The sequence below is a fragment of the Silene latifolia genome, chromosome 10 (genome assembly GCF_048544455.1).
Source record: "Silene latifolia isolate original U9 population chromosome 10, ASM4854445v1, whole genome shotgun sequence".
Classification (NCBI taxonomy): Eukaryota; Viridiplantae; Streptophyta; class Magnoliopsida; order Caryophyllales; family Caryophyllaceae; genus Silene; species Silene latifolia.
The window spans coordinates 130,296,360-130,305,492 of NC_133535.1; the positions used below are offsets into that span (position 1 = coordinate 130,296,360).

The 9,133-nt window shown below is 32.7% G+C and overlaps 1 long non-coding RNA gene across 1 annotated transcript; it reads right to left on the reverse strand.

Annotated features, from left to right (window-relative positions):
- Window positions 1-449: 449 nt before the first annotated feature.
- Window positions 450-8,722, reverse strand: LOC141609184 (uncharacterized). The gene is made up of 3 exons (XR_012527272.1): window positions 8,591-8,722; window positions 1,169-1,231; window positions 450-667 (listed from the first exon to the last, which is right to left on the reverse strand). It is a non-coding gene; the product is annotated as an uncharacterized LOC141609184 (long non-coding RNA).
- Window positions 8,723-9,133: the final 411 nt, after the last annotated feature.

Below are 9,133 nucleotides of genomic sequence, written 5' to 3' on the forward strand. Positions count from 1 at the left end.
AATGCCACGTTATAATCATATCAGCCTACAATTCATGCATATGCTAAATCCAACATGACAAACATTCACAAACCCGTCACATCCACCATTTCTCCCATCACCACACTTACGAACTTCAACACACACACTTTCAACTATCAACTATTACCAACATGCATCTTCACATACATGTACATACAAAACCTAACTCTCATCACACTTCCCCATGGTATCGGCTCGAGTTAGTGAGGGCCAATTTGCGACTCCGGGACGTCTCCCGAGTCTTTGCGGTAGCTCCAAACAACTCTCCCCGGGTTCATTTTATTTAGACTCCCTAGGTTCATTAGATTCATTTGTTTAGGTGCCGGAATCTTCGGCTCTGATACCACTTTGTAACACCCCCTCATACCAAGGTGCCTTACCAGGACCACCCTACCATGAAAGTGTGTTACCATCTCGGTTGCCCGAGGTTAGTACATATCAAAAAGCGTCTGAATTGAGCACATTTATTAAAGTACTGTAAAGTGTAGAGTTTACATCAACCAAATCCAAAACTAAACCAACAAATACAACTTCAATGTCTGACAACTAAAGAAAACAAAGCTAAGACTCAGACGGTGATGCTACGACTGGTGATGACACACTCCCATGACTGTCCCAAGCTCATCACTAGCAATACCTGTCAAGCCTGCTCACCATCCCCGAATGGATCACCGCAGATTCCACAAACAACAACGGGGTCAGTATTACTCAAACAATATAAGACAACAAACGAAGTAATCAACTGATCATCCTCCAATTCGAATCTTTATTCTCACACTGTAACCGACTACACACCAAAGTGTGTAGCCCTGCCAGATTACCCATCGCAACAGGTAATCCTCGCCGCCAGTGGGTGACCGCAGCCGATCCCACCTAGTCCAGCTCCTCAATGAGAGACAAACAATCCCTGTCCCTTAATGTGCACATCCCCTCCCGTGGCGGGTTCCAGGGAGGGCGAACTAGGGTATGAAGCCACTCCCGCAAGTGACTCCACCACAATCACAATCACACAACATTACAGCCGTCACAACACTCTCATACCAACATCGTCACAACAATCTCCATACTCCGATGATCAACAGATAACGATAATCACACAACAAACATGCCTTAACATTGAACAGTAAACTGAGTAGGGAAACCCTACCTTATCAATCAACAGTAGAATGAAACTCGAACAATCAGAAAGGCTCCTCTACGAAGTCTTCTCCTATACAATAATCACATAACACAATTACACATTGTACAATCCCCCATATTCCCAATTCCATATATGTATACAGTACTCCAACGGATATAATTAACATAGAGATAGAACTTACCAACAGTAGAATTAGGAATTATACGCAAGAACTCCGACGATTACACACCAACAATGCTATGGAATGATTAGGAAGTGATTAGGGAGAGATTAGAGTTAACGTAGAAATGATGAAGTTTGAAATGATGTTTAGAAACTGACGCGGGATATAAAAATAACCTTAAACACTTCCTAATCAAACCGTCAAAATAATACTCGCCAGACCGAATACTCGGTCGAGTAAAGTTATACTCGGCCGAGTATCCTCTACTCGGTTGAGTATTCACTATACTCGGCCGAGTATTCCTCGGCAGAACCAAAACAACCCATGACAATAGCACTACTCGGTCGAGTAGTCACTATAGAAAATCTGTAGTATTACATTTAACTCGTCAGCCGTAAAATAACTGATGATGGATAGGGAAGGGGCAAAAATTACGAAGATAAGAAGACAAATAGCTATAACAAATACAAGAAAGAATAATCACAACAAATATATGCTGCAAAATTTGAGGCAGGGAGAAACAAAAAAAAAGGCAAAATAAATGTAAGAAAAAAACGTAAACTATTTTTAAAACTTTGTTGTAAGTGGGATTCGAACCCGGGTGTTTACGTAAAAGTCAAATATCAAACCACCAAACCAAAGAGAAAACACTGATTCTCTAGCATTAGATATGATATATATTTTTTCCTTACAAACTACTAGGGCTAAAGCCTTAGTAAAATAGCCTTAGATCCGCTCCTGGGTGAAACAAACTAACAAACTGGAGTTATTGCGAAAAATTGGGAATTGAAGTACTATAAGGTGCATGCTGAAATCCGGTCAATTGGTTAGCATAAATTATGCTTTGTTGGTAGCACATTTGAAAGTTGTTATTTTCCATGGAATTCACAATGATTTACATCATTCTTATATATTACAAACATCCTATAATTAGTTTAACAAATAACAAAATCCTAGCCTAAACTAATGCTAGTCAACACGTCTAATGCCTAAGGATAAGGAGGAAAGTAAGGTAACAAATATTTACCAAGAATGCAAAATATACAAGAGAATAATATGTTATTCTAATATGTTCCCTCAGTCGAAACGGGAGGAGAACGGGAGGAGGACGGATGCTGAGATTGGTTCAAAAATCATCGAAAATAACTTGAGGCAAACCTTTCGATAAGTTGATTTACTTCGGCCTCAAGACTCGTCGTTTACTTGATTTTCTCGATAAGTTTAAAGAGAGAAAATCAGAAAAGTCAATAAATTAAGTTTTTAATCTTGTAACTAGTAAGAAAAAAGTTTAAAGAGAGAAAATCAGAAAATCACGTTTGTGGTGTTATACAAGCCCAAATTTGTGGTCGCACTGAGCGACAAAAAGGACTCGTAAGAAAAAAGTTTTTATTAATCAATATTGGCATAATATATCGCCAAAATATATTTCTTCAATTTACTAAACATTCGCCACGGATTAATAGTATTTTGGCACGAATATTGTTATGTTTATTAATGTTTTGTCACGATTATTGTTATTATTATTATTCTCTTCATTCTTTTTAGCTACGTAGCTTTACAGCCCTCGAATCCGGATTAAACCGGGTGATATGCACAAAAAAAATAAACTTCAAAACACTAGGGTTTATAAAGTAAAAACACATGCCATTCTTCATTGATCTCTCCAACACAAACAACATAGTGGTATAAAAAGAAATAAAAGTACTAATCTTTCTTGAATCGTTTATCTAAATACTAGATGGAAATGCGCGTGCACCACACGCGGTATCTAACTTTTCGCACTTGCAGCGGTAGTGTTTGCGGTTGCCTATACTACAGTTGCTTAAGTCGTTAAACGATATAAGAAATCATTAAAAGTTAATACGAAAAATATTGAAGAGCTTATATTATTGTCATACAATAAAACATACATAGAACACACGGTATATATTATACAATTATTATATCCATTGTGTTCGATTAACATTATTATTACGATACCGTCATATTCGTAGTTATTCAGTCGTCATCTAAAATTGAATTGTCATTTGCTACGATAATTTGAGTTGATTATAAAATTATTTAACTTGTTAATTGCAACATAGAAATACAAAAGATGTGTACGTTAAATTTATACACAAAGTTGTGGTCTTAATAGTTTATGAATAAGCAAATATTATTTTTATGTTGCACCCAAAAAAATTTTTAATGTAAATTACTTGAGGAAAATTTTCAAATACTGAAAATTTCCAAAGTAACGCACTTCATATATACAAAATGACTAACGACTATTACTCCTTTTCAGCAAATCTGATTTTCACATTTGCTTTGACACGATATCAAAGGCGTTACTTTGCCCGCATTTTTCGACATAGTTATATAAATCACCTAAGACGAGGTAGAATTCACCAGCCGTTTAGAGCAACTTCATTCTATTTGCAAATTTTTCAAAGTCTTTAGTTTTCTGCATAGAGAGATACACTTGTCATGTTGTTGCATTTATATTTTCAAATAATGGAGTATTCTATCAACTAGAGTTAAGATGACACTATATCATCACAGCCGTCCTTTTACCATGTCTGTAAACCATTGAAAAACAACAGCATGCCACCTTGTATTCCGTTCCAATGGTGTCACAACTCAGAACGTCAATATAAAGTACGGAGAGATTAGTACAAGCACATTAGTGTATAAGAATTCTAAAGTGTATTAAGGTAAATCGTCACGATGATAGAATCATTGGCGTGACCCCTGGAATTAGTACGAATATTCTTTTTCCCACCATTAAACCAATAACTACTGAAATAATAATCTATATATATTTATAAAAGAGGCTTTTTTCGAGCGATTTTAGAGCGTCCACATCATCAAAAATCAATTTAGGAAAGTATCATAATAATAATCTTTGATGTAAAAAATAAAGTGGAGAATCTTTTAATTATTATAATATATATATTTCCTAAATTATATTCAAGTGATATTTCCAATTTTTATATAAAAACTTTTCCATTTCATTTGACAACAAAGTATTGTTAAAAAAATTATGAAAATAATATAATTAGATTCGTGATAAAAAATGCTATCATTAGAGTATAAATTTTATATCATTTGCGCATACTAAAGATAGTGTACCTCTTAGTTCTTAATACATTATATGTCCCACATTGAAAACTAATGTAAGTGTGGAGAATATATTACGTGTAAATAATATAATTGTCCCACATTGAAAGATTAACAAAGTGGGTTAATCCTGTGATTATAAATAGGAGGCATCCTTGAAACTTAGGTATTAACCCAAATCTTTTGTGTCTCTTAAGTATTGTCTTAAAGAGCTTTTAAAAGTTTGTATCATATCTCCACAATATGATATAAAAAATAAAGTGGATATTTTTTAATTATTATAATATATATTTCCTATATTATATATCCAAGTCATGTTTATAATTTTTATATAAAAACATTTTACATTTAATTTGATAAAAAACTATCGTAAAAAAATTATATAATTAGATTTGGGATAAAAAAAATTTATTAGAGTATGAATTTCATATCATTTGCCAAAAAAAAAAAGAAAAAAAAAGTACGATTATTAATACACAGTATAAGTTGTCGAACTAGGTGAGAAAAAGAAGACGTGCTTCTTAATATGTTATATGTCACGCATTGAAAAATAATGTAAGTGTGATGAACATACTACGTATAAATAGTTGAATCGTCCCATATCGGAAAATTACCATAAGGTGGGTCATCCAATTATAAATAATAGAATTATCCCACATCGAAAGATTAACATAAGGTGTGATGATCCTATGATTATATATATGAGTCATCCTTTGAACTTAAATATCAACCCAAAATCTTTTGAGACTCTTAAGTATTGTCTTAAAGAGCTCTTATATGTTACAGTTGTCTTATATGTTACAATTGTTGTGCTCTAACAGTTAAATTGATACAAGCGACCTTGATTTTCTTGATTTAATTATCTAATTATATTATACTTTAATCTAACAATCGAACACCGATAAGACTAACTAACAAATGTAACAATAAGTATGCATGATCTCCATAATTAATAAGTCTTAAAAGCGATTAATATTGATTAATTCAATTTAATGAGAATGAGAATATAAAAAAGAGTTAGGTATGATTTCATTACAATGGGACCAGCTCACTGAATATTAGTTTGAAACCCCGTACTTCATACGAGTTAATGACCTTGATTATTTTAAAACTAAGTTATAGAACATTATCGAATACGTGTTTCGAAGATCAAATTCGGGTGTCACATAATTATAAAAAAAATGAAATATCCTAATCCCATATGAAGAAATCCAAGTATAGCAAAGAGCTCAAGGTTCAACTACCATATTAGCTCTAGGAACTGTCAACACACTCATAATAAAACGCTACAAAAATATTTTCCTAAAAAATCCATAGGCCATAACAGCTTATGTAGTCTTAATACCAATTTTATTTGTATTTGATTATCCACGAATTTTTATTTAAGACGGAATTATACGTCTTCAACCTTTTTTTGTTTAAATATATACTTAAAACTACTTAATATTTATAAGAAAAAAATGTTAATTTTATACGTAAGAAAAATTTTGGACTTTAGATAAGATTAGTTTGTTAGCAATAAGATAAAATTGCACAAATATTACCTATATACGTGCAAAAAACTTTAGACTCTAGATAAGATTAGTTTATTAGTATTTGCTCATTATTAATCGGATTGGATGTTGAATGTACGAATATTAACATATAGTATTTGCTCATATTATTAAATATTAAATATAATTACTATTAGATATAATGAGTAGCAATTGTCCGTATTTCGGGATTCGGGTTGGATGTCGAGCTAGGTGTGAAAAAGATGGTGTATTTATTAGTATGTTATTTGTCCACATTGAAAAATAATTGAGGTGTTGTGAATATACTACGTATAAATAATAGATTTGTCCCACATTGAAAGATTAACATGCATAAGGTAGGGTGATCTTATGATTATAAATAGAAGCCATCCTTGAAACTTGGGAATCAACCCAAAATCTTTTGAGTCACTTAACTATTGTGAAAGAGAGCTCTTAAGAGTTTCTATTATTAACGCTTAAAATTAAAATTTAACAAACTATAATTTTGTTGTCACTAAATTGTATGTTTGCTTATAGTGGCAAAAAACATAGACAGATTTATCTTTTACGCCTTTACGGTGGAATGATAACAATAAGATGATCATAGGAGTACATTACACGTGATTTGTGAAACAAAAAACATAAAAATGAACTCTATGTATCAATAATTAGAAGATTAATTATTATTATTATTATTATTATTATTATGTAAGACGGCCATATTAATTGAACAAAAAAATTTGAAATGACTAACTTATAAGAATGACATGTGTAAGTAAATTGTCCATATTTGAAGGGTAGGTATATGGTTCAAACAAAATATATACTCCCTCCGTCTCAGTCAATAGTTTACATTTCTTTTATTCTCCATACCAAAATATAGCAAATGTAAACTATTCATTAATTTCACACCTGTCTTTGTATTAATCATAAGGGTTATCAAAGCGCCCCCATTGGCTTACACTTATGATGATTAATACTTAATAAATTTTGCTAGAATTCGAGATAACAAAGCTTTAGAGGCTACTTAATGATTAGATCAAGTACGTTCAAGAGACCATAAGGGATTAGGATATTTCATTTTTTTAGAATTAGGTGACACCCAGATTTGAACTTCGAAACACTTATCTTTATATTAATCATAAAGGCTATCAAAGCGCCCAAATTGGCTTACACTTATGATGATGAGTATTTAATAAATTTTGCTAGAATTCGAGATAACAAAGCTTTATTTAGAGGCTACTTAATGCTTAGAATCAAGTACATATCAAGAGACCATAAGGGATTAGAATATTTCATTTTTTTAAATTATGTAACACCCGGATTTGAACTTCGAAACACCTATTCGATAATGTTCTATAACTTAGTTTTAAAATAATCAAGGTCATTAACCCGTACGAAGTACGGGCTTTCAAATTTTTTTTGATAATATTCTCATGTTTATTTAAAATTTGAGCATATCATGTATGCCTCATATCCATCCATATAGTATCTGTATTCACCATGTATTTTTCAACTGAGCGAATTGAACATTCTTTGTGTATATTCACTAAATTGCCCAAGTTGGACAATGAATAATAATGTATTGTACAAACTTAACAACAACATTCAACCGAAAATCATGCCTCCACCGCCAACAAGTCACCTATTTACGGTTGGGCACTGTTCGATTGGTTTGATAAGGTTGAAATTTCAGCTGAACTCTTTTCAAGGTGTTGTAAAAAATCTATCACGCATGGGTCGGTCCACGGTGGCCCAAACATCGCTTGTTTTCCAGCAACCCATCCCAAGTGACCACTCTTTGGAGTGATAATCAATAGTGCAATACACAGTTCTCATTTTCCTCACACAAGGTAACAGTCTAAATAAGTGCATGGTTTCAGGCCTTCAGGGTATACCAAATTTAAACAACAAAGAGATGTGTGTACAGTACCAAATATTGTTGATGCTAATATAACACCATAGTACTTTTCAGACTCTCAGAAAGATTGCCTTCACCAATATCAAATCCAATAACACAAACTTGTATACTTTCCTTCTTAAAGATTATAACAAAAACATGCTAAGTGATCAATCTATAAACTATGTATCACTCTCGTCACACATAACACTAATACAAGAATATATAGTTGCATATTTAATGTACACTAATATGTAGTACCATGCACTGTGCACACATATAAAGAAGGACAAACTTATACTCTGTATGAGGGTATTCAATATTTCTATGCATACAATGGGGTCTAATGCCGTGTTATATTACCCAACTTAAAATGGTTATCTTAAGCTAACACCTTTGTGTGCATAATATGGGCTCACTAAATATAGGCTTTACAAAAGCACACCAGAGACATATATGAAAGGAAAGCAGTAGAGTTTTAGCTAGGGCAATTCATCAAACACCTGGTAGCCAATAGTGGTGACAAGAAGCAAACAAAAACAAAACCCCACCTAAGGGAAAATCTTTCTACTTAAGTACATAAATACGCTGATTAATCATGTTAATATCATAATATGGGGAGCAAGTTTCAGTAAACTCAAAATGCATAACTACAAAGAAACGTGGAGAGAAATAAATTTTGGAAGGCCAGCAGAGAAAATATTTCCACTAATTAACAATAATAAAGAGAATCAGTTTTTATAAGGTTGTACCTTCGATGGTTTGCGGTAACGTAAGCTAGCAACATCTTGACAAAAATAGTAAGTAGTCTTGAGCATGAAATAGAAATAGAAAGATGTTAATGGTGCTGCGAAGTGTGAAGATGATAATAGAAGAGAGGTGTAATGGAAATGACTGCATGACCGCATGAAGTATAGGAAGAAAAAGTCAAAAAAGAAACTGAAAGAAGTCAAGAACCAATGTAATGGCAGTACCGTAAATAATGACGTCAGCCAAGGATAGAAGCACACTCAAAATAGTGTCACACAGGTATCCTCTTTTTTTTATAATATAATATATAAGAAAAACTAAATTAATATCACAACTCACAAGGCTTAAAGGAACAAATCTTTAAGGTTTTTGGATCACAAGCATCCCGACCTGGAGACCTCACATGTTCTTACATATTGCTGTTTTTCAGAATAATACTATTTGCTAAATTCTGAAGCCTATAAAAAAATTTCCTAAAGGGCTCAAAAAGTCTGAAGACAAACATTAAATAGGGTAGTACTCCAGCTAGAGAGGTGTTTTCGAAG